Consider the following 14467-nt stretch of genomic DNA (forward strand, 5'->3'; position numbering starts at 1 on the left):
CTGACCTCAGGAAGATGGCCCCTTATAGGAAGATCTTGCATAGTGCCTGAAGCATAGTAGGTGCTCAGTAAATGTAATTTGAAAATGGATCATAGACTGTTGTTCTTTCAGTCCCCCAAGGCTATCATCTTGCTCTGGGAGTGACCATTTGCTCTGGTCGTGTGATATGCCTGATAGAGCAAGTGTATTCACTCCTCGGAGAAGACTGGAGGTGAGCCCTGAGTCAGATGTCCCAAGAAGCTGCCAAAATACCTGTGGAGAATTACATAACTTTGTCCCTTTAGGGCTTAGAAAGAAGTGAGTCAGACACTCAGTTTTTAGACACAGTGCCTAGGAAAACAGGAAGAAGGTTAACTTAGGCAGAAATCCATCTATGTGACCTTGGATAAATCATTGAACTTCTTTGGGGGCAACAGTTGGAAGACAAATTTGATACTTTTTACTTAGGACCATGTGATCCCTCTGTGGTTAACCTTCTGAGACCCCTGAATTTTATACCCTCCCATACATATAATTAGATTATTATTTTCAAGGGCTTCTGACTGCTTTTCAAACTTGACAGTTCCCTTGATATTATTTAAGATAAAATTTTGATTAATTTACAACTCAAATGTGGTATGCCCAGTCTTCTACCTGCCATATAGTGCAGAGAGGAGATGTACCAACATGTTATAGAGAGTAACCAAAGGCTTTATCCAACTTGTTGACTCTGTTTCTTCCCAAAATGTAAAACAGAACTTTTCTTGTTAACACAAAATTCCCATTATTTATGATGTGGCTAAAGAAAAGATAAGAAGTCCTGGAAATGGAATGTTATTGCTTGGATAATAAAAACTCAGGACCTTCTTTGGGAAAAAAATGGACATTGATAAAATGCTTTGATTTAGGGTTTGGCTGTGATGTCAAGGTCAGCCAATGAGTGCAGAGAGAATCTGAGAAAAATAAAGAGATAAATAGAAGCAGATGTTTGGAAAGTCTTCTTGAATATTGCTGGTGAATTGTATGGTTAGCTATCAAAATTTCAGGGTTACATCTGTCATCCTAATAAGGTTATAATGAAAGGCATTTAAATTGGTGTTTAAAAAACTCATTAGAGCTATGGTCAACTGTCCTTTACTGTGAGTGGCATTTTCTGAATTATGCTGCAAATTTTGTATTTGAGGTACTTTTGAGCTGAAGTCCTTGTCAGGGTATTTCTCAAGGAGGTCAGCTGTGATGGACTCCTATTAACTCAAGATCTTTATTTCAAACTAATATAAGAGAGAAGTCTGATGAGAAGGGGAAAGGAAGTAAAGTTGAAAAGTTTTGGCTTCCGATTGGTCAGCTCTGTGTTCTCAAAACAAATTTCTTTGTACCTTTAGTTGTTTGTGGTTGCAGGAAATAGAAAAGTTCTGTCTTAGACTAACCAAAGGCTGTTATTTGAAAAGGTTGAATCACCTAAGAGAGGAAATAGATCTCTAATAATGGAGCCAAAAAGGAGTAGAGCAGAAAGCTTAGAGATAGGACCCTTAGAAAGGTACTTGGATGGAAGGCTGGTCAAAGGAGTAAGCACAAATGGCCAAGAAGAGGTTCTGATTCCAAGCCAAGATTCAGGGAATTTGAAAAAGAAAATGATCAAGATTAGTGAGAATTATCTAAAACTGTAGTATTGATATTTGCTTGACAGTTTGCTCCAAAATATCTTTATCTGCTTTACTGATTAGTTTTCAAAAGTGCTACATTTCAAAATATAAAATGTGGAGAAGTCATGATTATTACTATCTGAATACAAAATCTGACTTAATTCAGTTGAATTCCTGCCTTTGGGCAAATTACTTAGCGCACCACCCTCCCCGCCCCTCACCTTCTTCATCTGTAAATGGAGAGATGATTCATGTCTGTTTCATGGGATTGTTTTGAGGCTTCCATGAAATGGTGAATGTAAATAACTTAGTTCAGAGCCTATATTACATAAAAAGAGCATTCAATGTTTTTGTCAGTGGTAGTGAGGATAATGACCTTGACAGTACTCACAGTGAAGGACTCTGTTTCTTACTTCCCATTTTTCTTTCCTTTAACTTGATGGCATCTCTACCACATTTTTAAAAAGATTTGACATCCCTTAAAAGGTTGCAAAATAATAAATAAAATCTTGTTTTGTCTATTTTGTTTATACTGCCTCATTTAAAGGTGAAGTAGAAACAAAATTGTGAGGTTTAAGGTTGTATTAAAGGCTAAGTATATTTATATATTTTATATAATAGTATGAAATATATTTAAAGTTCTTTTACTTTATATACACATTATACACACACACACACACACACCCCACACACATTTTATATTTAAGGTAGTTTTAAAAAGAAAAAGGAATGGAATTAGAAAATTTACAAGAAGAAAGGGAGCCAGAGTAAAAAATAGCAAAAGTGTGAACTAGTGGGTCTGTATCAATCAAAGTCTTAATGGAAAATAGATGACCAATTCAAAGTAGATAATTTAAGGAGAGTTTAAACAGGTGGGATTGCAGGTGAAACTTCAAGGACATTTTACTCCTAAGCTTGAAGGTTTGAGAGAAGGAGGAGGTTCCTACAACCCAGAGAAGAGAATCTGTAGAGCAGGCTGTCTCAAGAGGTCCTTGGGAGGACCAGAGACCTCTGTTAAGAGACACAGCCAAACTGAGGTGACCTCACTGGGACAGGTCTGGGGAAATAAATATCTTGAGTTCACTCTCCTTCCTCCCTACCATATCCTGCTGGCCCTTCCCATTAACTGGAGAGAATTGGAAACCAAGGGGATTGAGAGCAGTTCACATTATCTACACAGGGCCATCTGTCTTCAGGAGCAGAAAGTGGATGAAGAAGTGTGGGGAGTGAACTTATCAGGCAGAGAGGACCATAAAGTTGCTAAACAACACTAAAATCTTAAGTAGGATCCAAAGCAAAAAGAGAGAATCAGATGCAAAATCCATGTTATCAGCAAACAATAAAAAAACAAGTCATTGTCTATGGAGTTATTCTAGACAATTATAAATTTAAGTGACATCCTGCAAAATTGTCCAACTTGCCAAACACCTCTTATATAATATTGTTGGATATACAGCATTTAAATTTAGGAAGCACCTGGGAAAAATAATTTTGGTTTTAGAAGTTGGCCCAAACTATTCTTTCTGAAAATAAATTAAATAGATAATAAAATGATCTGTAAAGGCAACTCTTTATTGAGACAATAAAATGCTTCCATTTTTGTCAAGGAAGTTTTTTTATCCTGTGTTCCGTAAGTACAACTAGACACTCTATGAAAAAGGTAGTTACAGACCATTAAGAGGGGATCAAAATACTGCTTTATCCCACTCAGAATTATTTACTGGATGTGTCAGGAGGATATTCCAGAGGCCCAAGTTTTATGGTGAAGTACAAGGAAAAGCATCAGGAATCAGCATTCTAAATTGAGCATATACAGCTTGGACCATGAATGATTCTTGTTCACAGAGATGGAATCTAAGAGAAGGTAAGGAAAAGCTAGCTACATGTCATCTTATGCTTGCTGGTCTTGACAGATCTTTTTTCCTGATGAACAGACTATAAGCGGAATCCGTTGTGGAAGCAATATTCCCTTTATCTGTTTTGATACCTTGAAAAACAAATCTGACAAAAGACACAGCCAGTAGTGCAGAGATTTGTATAACTCTCTTTGGAGAAATCTTTATTTTTGTAAATATAATATTGGACAAAGTGGAGACAATACAGTACTAGACATATGGTTGTTAGTAGCATTAACAAACGACTTTGCATATTGTGCTGCAATTTATAAACTTTCCAAAGATGGAATTATTGAAGCCTCACAACAATGCTGTGAGGCACAACCCTCTTTATAGTTTCAAAATGGAAAACCTGGGAGATTGAGAGCATTTTCCAGCTCACCAACTGGCGAATATTCTTGTGGGAATGGTGGTTGGAGTGGGTAAAAATCAAACATGAAAACATTAACCAAAGTCTCCTAAATACATTTTTAAATCAAATCAAACATCTTTGTTTACTAATTTTTATTGAGTGCCTTCTGCATTCATGGTGAGCACATGACAGATATATGCTAATGAATGAACAAATGATTGCATGAACAGATGATACACATGATAACACTTGTCTTGTGCTCATTTAGCTCCTGAGAATGCATTTTTTTTTTTGAAAGATTTTACTTATTTATTTGACAGAGAGAGAGATAGCGAGAGAGGGAACACAGGCAGGGGGAGTGGGAGAGGGAGAAGCAGGCCTCCTGTTGAGCAGGAAGCCTGATGCGGGGCTCGATCCCAGGGTCCTGGGATCATGACCTGAGCTGAAAGGCAGACACTTAAATGACAGCCTCCCGGGCGCCCCTGAGAATGCATATTCTTGAGACAGCATGCACAAATTTAGATGATATACAGTGCGGGGTTCCCTGCAAGGTATTTCCATAGCCATGGATGTGTTTGAGTAGGTGGGAAAGCTGCAGCAGGGGCAGAGCAGTACAAGGAGCTCCTGGCGGCCAGGCCCCCAGTGGCTGTGGGTGCGTGCCGGCTTGCAGGAGTCAGGCATGTGTGGCAGTTTAAGGATAGTCCCCCTCTCATGCTGCCTTGGAGGTCTGGAGGCCTATCCAGCCACCATGACAGGCTCTGACAGTCACAAGCAGGCATGGAGCATCCTTAACCTGAAGGCAGAAAGCCCCATGCTCGTGTGTCAAAGGTCAAATGATGGTTTGGCAGCTTTGGGCTTGTACTTACCCTGTGAGTCCTCTGTGTGCTGTGCTTGTCTGAAAAACCAGGAATGATGCAGTGTCATTGTTGGCCCTTTGTGGATTTTTTTGTGCTAGAACCCCCTTGGGCTGTTGTCAGTATGCATCCTTTCCACCCTTCCCCACCTTCCTTAGAACTGTACAAAACAATTTGATTCAGTTCATAGACGAACAGTGTGCCTAGTGGTGGAGACCCCTTTGTGCCCTTGTTAACCAGTCTGTGGGGGTCTACTTAAACTGCCAGATTGCTTTTTGGGAATCCCTCTGCTTCTTTAAACCTGGAACATGCCTTCAGTACCAGGAGATATTTGGAGAGGAGTTAAAGAAGTATCTGTTTTGATTAATCCAGAACACTGCCTCTAATGTCACCATTGTGGGTTCAGATGTTCCGTCATGACTTTGCCCAGGCTTCTGAAACCCCAGAAGGAGACACTTTGAGAATAGGACAGTACTTCCTTTACTGTACTTGGCAAAATCCAGTTAAAGAACTAAAGCTCCACAAAACCTTTATGACCCCTCAAGTCCATTGCCAGGACTTCCAGTGTGGATTAAGAATGGCCACAACATGACAAAAACTTGTAAATACCCACTTATTCCTCCTGGAAGACCTTGAGCCCTGTCAGACTGAGGAAAACACTCTGGGCTCAGTGCAGGCCCTAGACAGGAAGCGCCGTCACCAGCCCTGAGGGTAGAATTCCTGGAACTTCACCTGAAACTGTCACCAGCTGGAGGACACCTTGATTCTGACAGCTGGACACAGGGTTTGGAGCTGGGCAGATCTGAGTTTGAAGCCCTCCACTGCCACTGAAGCAGAGTAGGGTCTTAGGCAAGTTTCTTAATTTCTCTAGGCTTCGATGTCCTTCTAAACTGGAGATAATAATACCTCCCTATAGGTCTGCTGAGGTGTTCATGTGCAGACTCTTACAGAGAGCATGGAGACAAATGGGCTCCACAGACATTGCTAACTATGAAGATAATCTCCAGGATTCTCATAGCGTCTCTCTGTATGTGCCTCAATGGCTTTCAGCTGCATGGTCTCCTTGAGCCTCACAGTAGTCCTGTGAGGAGGTTAAGAGCATCTGTGGACACCATTATGAAAAAGAGGAAAAAGTATGATACTGGGAAACTCTGACTTTTTTCTCACATCAAACCATCAGGTGGAACCAGGACTGATTGTTCCACCTAACACTTTATCCAGGAAACTTTGCTAAATCATATTTTGTAAGCTGTTCTTACAGTTACTGTTCTTACAGTATCTGAACAAAAGAGAGTCCAGTGAGACACAAGGAAGAAGAGCTGTTCTCCCTGCAGCTAGCCACCAAGAAGAAGTTACAGAATCTTCTCTGAGTCTATAGGATGCTAGTCATGCCAGTAGTACTTCTGCTAGAAAAATAGTATTTCTCCCCCATACCCTTAATCTCACTAAAATGATTTAATCAACTTTATTGCTAGAGTCATCAGCTGTGCTCATTGAGAGAAATGGCGTTATGAAATATTATGAAGCCATTAAAAACAATGAGGCAGATCTGTATGTATTCAGATAGGGAAGGATATCTATGAGACATGGTTTACTGACGTGCAGAGCAATATGCATAATGTGATTAGATTTTTGAAAAAGTAATATATACAATTTATATGGTGTACATACTGTGTGAGCTCAGTAACATTGCACATCAAACTGCAGATTGAATTTGTTCCTGAGAGTGTGCTTGGAATGGGGAATAGGTAAAGGACTTAAATATTTTTTATTCATTTGTTTCATTTATATTTTTACAATTAAAATGCATTATTCCCTTTAGATTTATTGAGATTGCTATCAGCTTACCTTTGGCAATTACTACTAGCCAACACCCTCCATTAGTAGGCAAAATAAAATGAGCCATAATCATTTCAAATAAATAAATAAAATGCATTACTCTTCTAAAATTATGGAATACCAAAAATTGGGGAAAAGACAAAACTAGTACCATACCTAGTTTCTGTCCTATACTTAGGTGGGTATTTATTGAATAGGAACTCGATGAGTTCATAATATATTTCCTTACAAAATAATAATGATAAAAATAATATACCTCACATTTAAATTCTCCTTTATAATTTGTAAAGTCTTCTTGTATGCATTATGTCATTTGGATTTTGCTCACAAACCTCTAAGTTGGGCAGAGAAGAGCATCTTACAAATTAGGATTTTGAGATTTTCAAAGATTAAATCATTTTCCCAAGGTCACATGTAAGTGGCACTGGGACAACACTCCGTTACTTGACTTTGGATTCTTTTACCAGAGATTTTTCAAGTCCTCTCTGTTTGCCATGTTCCCTGTTCTCTCCACTATAGCACATGCACTGCAACTTGCAAATAAAGATAGGAAAATATAGAAGCATCACCTAAGTCAGTGCCTGAAAACGACACTAATAATTCCTAACCAATAGATCACATTGAGATCCAAATGTTACTTTGTTTACTTTCACCATGTGCCTTTTTAATCCACAAGCTATGGCAGACTGTATTTGCTAACGCCAAGTTACAGCTTGCTTTTCTGAAAGATGGACTTGCTGGTTTCAGCTTCAGCTTCTCATTTATATCATTTACTTAAAGAGGAAGCCATTATGTGGTTTTTAGTTCATCTTCTACCTTAAGAAATAATCACATGCCCACACAGTCCTCTGTTTCTCTCTTCCATAGCAGCCCATTTTTCCTTCATTTTTGTACAGAGGGAGAGGAAAGGATTGGGCTTAAAGGATGGGCCAACATCCACGAGACTGGAGAAATTTATAAACTCATCCCTGAAGAAAAATCCTTTTGCCATAATGCCTCAATTAACTTAATTTTTGTGGTCTGGCCTTGCAAACAGAAACCTGAGACCGTGGATGTGCTCAAAATGAAACACTAAGAAACTGCAAGCAAGTGAACGCTGGTGTTGGCTGGGTAGACACACCCCATGGGGACCTGGAGGACGAGCTCTGTCCGCAGTTCTCTGTGGATAAAAGGCAGTGCAGGCTAGTATGATTCCCAGGACTCCTGCTGCAGAGGGTTGGGTGGGGAGAAGATGAAGTTTCCAAAGCCACAGAGTAGAGGAGAAATGGGTCCTAAGGACTGGTATTTGTTTATACATTCATTCTTTCATTCTCTTCATATTTTTTAAGAATAGGTACAACCTGTGATACAGATATAAAGATGATAAACATATAATGTTCTTGCTTCCTGGAATAATATTCTAGGGTGAAGATGAGGCAAAAAACCAATTTAAAAAAATTAATTACAGATCATGATAAATGTTAAGCATAAAATAAACCCAGTGCTATGTTAGTTAACAACAGTGGGGTGAAGGTAGGGCCATACATAGATAGGGAGGTCAGGAAAAATCATAAAGGCAAAAATGATAAGCCTCTGCCTGGTGTCATTCCCATCACTACTGCAAAGTGAATACAGTCTGTCTCCTCCTCTGCCAAATCATAATACTGTTCTCTCCTAAGACTGGGAGTAAGATGCCTAAAACAATCGTTCCTCCAAAGCCATGCAATTAACTACTGTGATGTGTTAGCTAATTTTGTGAAGTGGCATTGCCATGAAATGTTCTTTCCTGATGAGGAAAAGCAGTTTCCTCCTTCTTTCCTTTAACTTCTCTCACTTCTAAGCTATTGCCACTTCATTTACAGAGCATCTATGGAGCATCTTCATCTTCATTCATCTATAGAGCAGAAAGATGAGTTCCCTTGTTGGTGAGCACTGTGCATTTGTAGGGATTAGGAGAGCAGCAGAAGGCTGCTCGTTCTGTGACGTTGTCTAGTGGCTTTGTGCTCAGGGAGAAAATAATGGGCTTAAATGACAATGGGACGGATTCAAGTTATGAACAAAGGAAGCCTTCATGGCCGCAAAGAATCACCAGGACACATGACTGTTGGCAACCTAGAGTTCCATTCCTAAATAGTTAGGCGGTGAACTCTCTAGAATTGTTTTGGTGCAATCCTAAATTTAGGGCAAGAAACAATCTCCAACAGACTTCAGTCCTTTCAGGTCCTATGAAGCTATAACATGGAATGTGTTCTTTTTTCCTCCTTTATTAATATATTATTTTGTTCAAAAGCTTTCCATTAGATACAACCAACAATGCAAAAAAAAAAAGCATCAATTTGGAATTTCTTCTGATAGTCTTTTTTGGACAAACTATTTAATTGTATGAGCTTTTCCAGATGTGAGGCTCACTCTATGGGAAATAACAAAGAATTTGTGAATTAAGTAAATTATCCTGCCGTTATGCTATTTTTTTCTGTGTGGTTATATATTATAAATAGAATGTTGATGTTAATCACTTCAATTGCTAGAAAATGCATTCTTAGAATTGTTTTGCTTGATAATAAATTTTTTAAGGAAAAAAGAAAAGCAGCTGTTTTACATTTATAACTAGATTGGGGTTAAATATTTAAAATCTCTGTACTGAGTCAACCTGATTTCTTCAAAAATTCTGTTTCAGACACAATTCACCTATTTACTCCTGACTTGCTTGACCTTTTTGGCTTGTTTTGATGCTAATACTATTATGTCCAGATTTGAAATACTGACATTTTCCTGACCTAAGTGATGTTAAACCTTACAGTCTGTTCCAATGAAATGAGTGTTTGGAGCTTTTTCTGTGTGAATTATCCACACAACTGCTCTAAGCTGCTCCTTCCTGCTCCTGAGGCTTCTCTTCTCCTTTACTGAGGGCATCTGTTTCCCTCAGAATTAGTCTAGAAGGCTTTACACTATCACAGGAGTCAAGAGCCTCTCCAGCAAGTCCTCTTGTATGAGAACACCCACTCTTGGGACAAAGTCTTAGACTCCTATCTCACAGGGAGAGGGTGAATTTATTCTTTGTCATTACTGAGAAACATCAACAGATGGTCAGCCTGGAGCTGATGCTTTTTGACCTCCTTCCTTCACATTGGATTATGGGAAGTACTGGAGAGTTGAAGAAAACATTTGGTTTGCACATATTCCACCACTGTAGTGAAACACAATTTAGCCAGGACTATGGTCACCGTTCTGAAAATTTACATTTCCCTGGCATAGGAAGCAGGCCTGAAGGGCGTCGGCATAAGGACTACAGGTATAAAATACACTCATCCTCTTTTACATTTTTTCTAATGTGTTTGTCTGGAAAGCTATTTTTGGATATTATGCTCATGTCCACTGACATAAAGAATAGAAAAACGAAGGAAGAAGTGGTGTCTTTGGTAAAAATGGTTAAAATATATACAAGTTTGGTGTCTAGATAAGACGTCTACAACCTAAAGAATTTAAGATTTAGGTAGAACTGTTGTATTGGAGCATCCAGTACAGATAGAAAAGATATTCTTGTACCTCTAGTCAAATATTTCTATAAAGTTTCCCCAGTTTTCCAGCCCAGTGAAGGTAAACATGATGACATGTAGGTTAGTTCAGGAAAAATAAAATATTTATGAGCCATGTGTTTTTACATTTAAAATAAAAACTTTATTCAATTCTGTAAAAAATGAACATTCTTATAATTTAGATTACTAACTCAAGAATCTGAGAACTTGAGTGAGAACTCAGGCATTGCTCCTTACATATTATAATATTAACATTTGGGTAGGTTTAAAAAGAAACAGTGTAAGGCAGCTTACAGTGCTGTAAGTGCACACAGCTCAAGGTGTGTGGCTTGCTCATTGCTGTACAGGTCTTTTCTCTTGTTTTTTTTTTTTTTTTTTTGGCTTACTCCTTTCCTCTCCTTCTAAGGAGAACTTGCAGTCAAACTATTTACTTCACCTCCCCAGGGCTCAGGCTCCTCCTCAAAAAAGTCTCAAATCTATTCTATCTGTAACATTCATGTCTTTCAAGGCTTAAAAGGAAAATCGAAGTCATAACGGCTACCATCATTAGGATGAGCTGCCTCAAATTAATGTTTACTCTGTGCTTCTTTGGACCCAAACAAGGCCCACCTGAAGAAGCTAGGGGGGAAAGTCAGAGAAGAGAGGCTGCCAGAGACATGCCCAAAGTCAGAGCTTGGATTCTGGTGGCAACCTAATCTTTCCAGGACTCATCAGACTGCCTGGAAGGCAAGCCCACTCCCATTCTCCTTCTCCTGCCTGCCCTCCTCTGACCCCAAACCACAACTTGCCTTGATTATGGTTTTAAGATCATTAAGAAAAAAATATTTTAAATATTCAGCTATTTATAGAGACTTAGCTCTGCACACCCATAAATGAGGTAACCTCAATTATTTATATCTTGAGAAGGCAGATAATGACCAGTGATATATGTAAGGAGGTGGGAGGAGATAAAGAAAGATCTTTTAATTTTGGAAATGAAGAGAGACCGTTCCAAAAGAGAAAGTACAGTTGACTCTTGAACAGTGTGGAGGTTAGGGGCACCAACCCCATGCACAGTCAAAAATCGCTGTATAACTTTAGACTTCCTAAAATCTTTAACTACTGATAATCTATTTACTAGAACCATTATCAGTAACATAAACAGTCCATTAACCCATATTTTGTACGGTATATGTATTATGTACCATTTTCTTATGATAAAGTAAGCTAGAGAAAAGAAAATGTTATTAAGAAAATTGTAAGGAAGAGAAAATACACTTATATACTGTACTGTATTTATTTAAAAAAATCTCCATATAAGTGGACCCACACAGTTCAAACCTGTGTTGTTCAAGAATCAACTATAAAAGGAGATGGTGATTTGGGATTATGGATAAAGTTATATTTTAGGAAAGGACTCATTTATAGTGAGAAACTCAAATTGATTGTTTAAGATGCTTGTAAAAGGGATGATTACAATCCGATATTTATATTTACAAGTATTTGGCCAGCATCCATTGGGATCTTACCATGTGTTCGTGTTTCTTTTGCTAGATTCATGGACATTAATGACAAAATCTCTGCTCTCAAGGAACCCGGAGTAATGGAGGAGACAGATGAGCGAAGTGACAAGGTAGCGTGAAGGGCTGGCACAGAATACTATGGGAGTTGGAAGGTTGGTGCCCAGATCTGGCCAAGTCTAAAAACATGAGGAATTCTACCAGAAAAGCAGAGAGGGCATTCCAGAACAGCAAGTGCCAAGAAGAAGGTTGGGGATGGGTGTTCAAGAAGGCATTCAGGATACTGCTGGCACTTCCAAGATTCTGAAACCTATGATACCTATGAAGAAATGAAGGCATATGCAGTTAGAGGGGTAGGTGAGGTCTTGATTACAGAGGCCTATGCTAGGGTAACAAATTGGGCTTTTTTTGTTAGGGTTGGGGTTTTACAATTAGATATTTCTTAAGACGGTCATACTGACTCAGATGGTGCTGGATTTATTGAATAACTTGACTTTCTGGGACATACCTACCATAAGGAGCAGTTCAAGGGGTTGTAAGTATACTGAGAAATAGGTAAGGGAAGTGCCCAAGAGCCTAACATTAACCCCCCCATGCCTGTACATCTGTGACCTCAAACATGTGGGCAAATAAGATGATTTTAAATAGAAATCAATCAGTCAATCAAAGGAAATGCTCCTCTCTGCACTGGGACTGCATACTCATGCTTTGCCATTGGTTATCCTCTAGGGATCAATGACTGAAGCATAGTTCCTATGCTCTTATGGCATTAAAATAGAAAAATATTCCTTCCTTTCCTTTCATTGTAACTATGGACAAATCAGGTGACCTTATTATATTCACATATGGTCATAACGCATGGAAATCCACCCAGTGTGGATTTCTGTGGAACTGAGGTTCAAGCCCTTGCTCCAACATGAATTGGAGAAACCACAAAAGTCAACATGGTTTGTGCCTGCCCTGTTGGCAGAACCATTCTCAAATGCCTTTTCACATGCTCTACTCCTCCTGCCTCTGCTTGTTGGCAAGTTCCAAAATGCCTGCGATGAATCAGCTGACTTTCCCTATAGCTTTCAGCATGGGCTGGGCAATTCCTTTGAAAAGCCTTGGTCTGACTTTATTTACATATCACTTTGATAAGGTATTAGGTGAAATCTTGGGCCCTGCTTGGTCAGAATAACCATGTTATGAAGTGTATCACTAGAGAAGAAAAGTATTTTGATGTTGTTGTTTGAAGTATTACTTCTTCAATTAATGAAGGGAAGGCCTACATCACCCCCTTACTTTTCTTTTCAGCTCTGTTTATCTGAAAAGCTATTTATTTATTTATTTATTTATTTATTTTTTATTTTTTTTATTAAAGATTTTATTTATTTATTTGACAGAGAAAGACACAGCAAGAGAGGGAACACAAGCAGGGGGAGTGGGAGAGGGAGAAGCAGACTCCCCGCCGAGCAGGGAGCCCGATGCGGGACTCGATCCAGGGACTCCAGGATCATGACCTGAGCCAAAGGCAGTCGCTTAACCAACTGAGCCACCCAGGCGCCCTATCTGAAAAGCTATTTAGGGAAATGACATTTAACAAAACTTTCCAAAATTGCTTACCCACTGTCATTGACTGGCCTTGGTTGCTAGAGAGTCACTAAATGGATCATTTGGTGACAGCAACCATAGATAGACTTGGGGTAAATGACTCTTTGCCCTACAAGCAATAGGTAGCCTTTGCAATGACCAAAACTGGTGAGTCACCAGAAAGCTTTTTTTTTTTTTAATTTTCATTTGACTTGTCATCATTTACTCATACCATATTGCTCTTGAAGTAGTGAAAACACACGCAAAGGTAGACGTTTTTGAACACGGTAAAACCATGAATTGGATTAGGCTGTAGGCTGAGCCCCATTATTTACTGGAAAGCATTAGCACCATTAGGGTGCTAAATTTCTATATTAGTGGTTTTCAGAGTGTTGTTCACAGATCCCTGGATGTCCCAAGATTCTTCTGCATGGTTCACGAAGCCAAAACACTTTGCATAATAATACTTAACATATTATTTGCCTTTTGGTCTCTGTTGACATTTTCACAGAATGTACAAAAGCAGTGATGGGTAAAACTGCTGGTGCCTAAGCAAAAATCAAGGCAGAGCACCAAAACACGCTAGCAGCTATTGTATTCTTCACCACCACATACTTGCAGTAAAAAAATGATTCTGCTTTCGCATAAAGTTGTCTTAATGAAGTAGGAAGAAATGATTGATCTTATTCAGTCTTGACCGTTGAGTACTTTGGTTTGTGTGTTTTCTATGCTATGTGACAAAATGGGAAGTAATGGATAATGCACTTCTGCTGCAAATTGAAGTATGGTGGTTGTCTAAAAAAGAAAGTGTGCACTTCTTTGAGTTCAAACTGAACTAGATATGCTTTTAAAGAACAATCTTTTCATTGAAAAATGACAAGTTATAGTTATTCAGACTTGGGTATTTGGGAGACATTTTCTCAAAATTAACAAAGTGAGCCTGTCACTTCAAAGAACACAATGGTGGAATTTGTTCTTAATAATAGAATTTAAGCTTTCTAGTAAAAGTAGATTTTTGAAATCTTATATCTGTTACCAAGAGCTTGACAGCTTCCCAGTATTAAAAAATATTTTCTGATAAGGTTAGTGGTGATATAATGAATGCGCTTTTTTGATATGGTGTCATTATATCATATGATATGTATATAATATGTTTATGTATAATATGTACAGATTTTGTTAGATGTGTAAAAATTTGGAAGACCTGCACAGCTCAGTGAACTGATACTTTCCATATGACCAATGAGTGATGTTAAACATGCAAGGGCAAAAGCTCCATTCAAAGTGCCAAGAGGTGACAGAATTTTAATGTAACAGCA

At 38.7% G+C, this 14467-nt stretch overlaps 1 long non-coding RNA gene across 1 annotated transcript in view; it reads left to right on the top strand.

Moving 5' to 3' along the window:
- LOC135361589 (uncharacterized) overlaps positions 1-11625 on the top strand; it is a 178371-nt gene extending 166746 nt beyond the window's left edge. Inside the window, exon 6 of the long non-coding RNA XR_010405069.1 lies at positions 11611-11625. This is a non-coding gene — a long non-coding RNA (uncharacterized LOC135361589). The remainder of the gene's footprint in view (positions 1-11610) is intronic.
- Positions 11626-14467: the final 2842 nt, after the last annotated feature.

Source organism: Mirounga angustirostris, unplaced genomic scaffold, assembly GCF_029215605.1.
Source record: "Mirounga angustirostris isolate CCGP_5_RB_7025 unplaced genomic scaffold, mMirAng1.0.hap1 SCAF_9, whole genome shotgun sequence".
NCBI classification, from domain to species: domain Eukaryota; kingdom Metazoa; phylum Chordata; class Mammalia; order Carnivora; family Phocidae; genus Mirounga; species Mirounga angustirostris.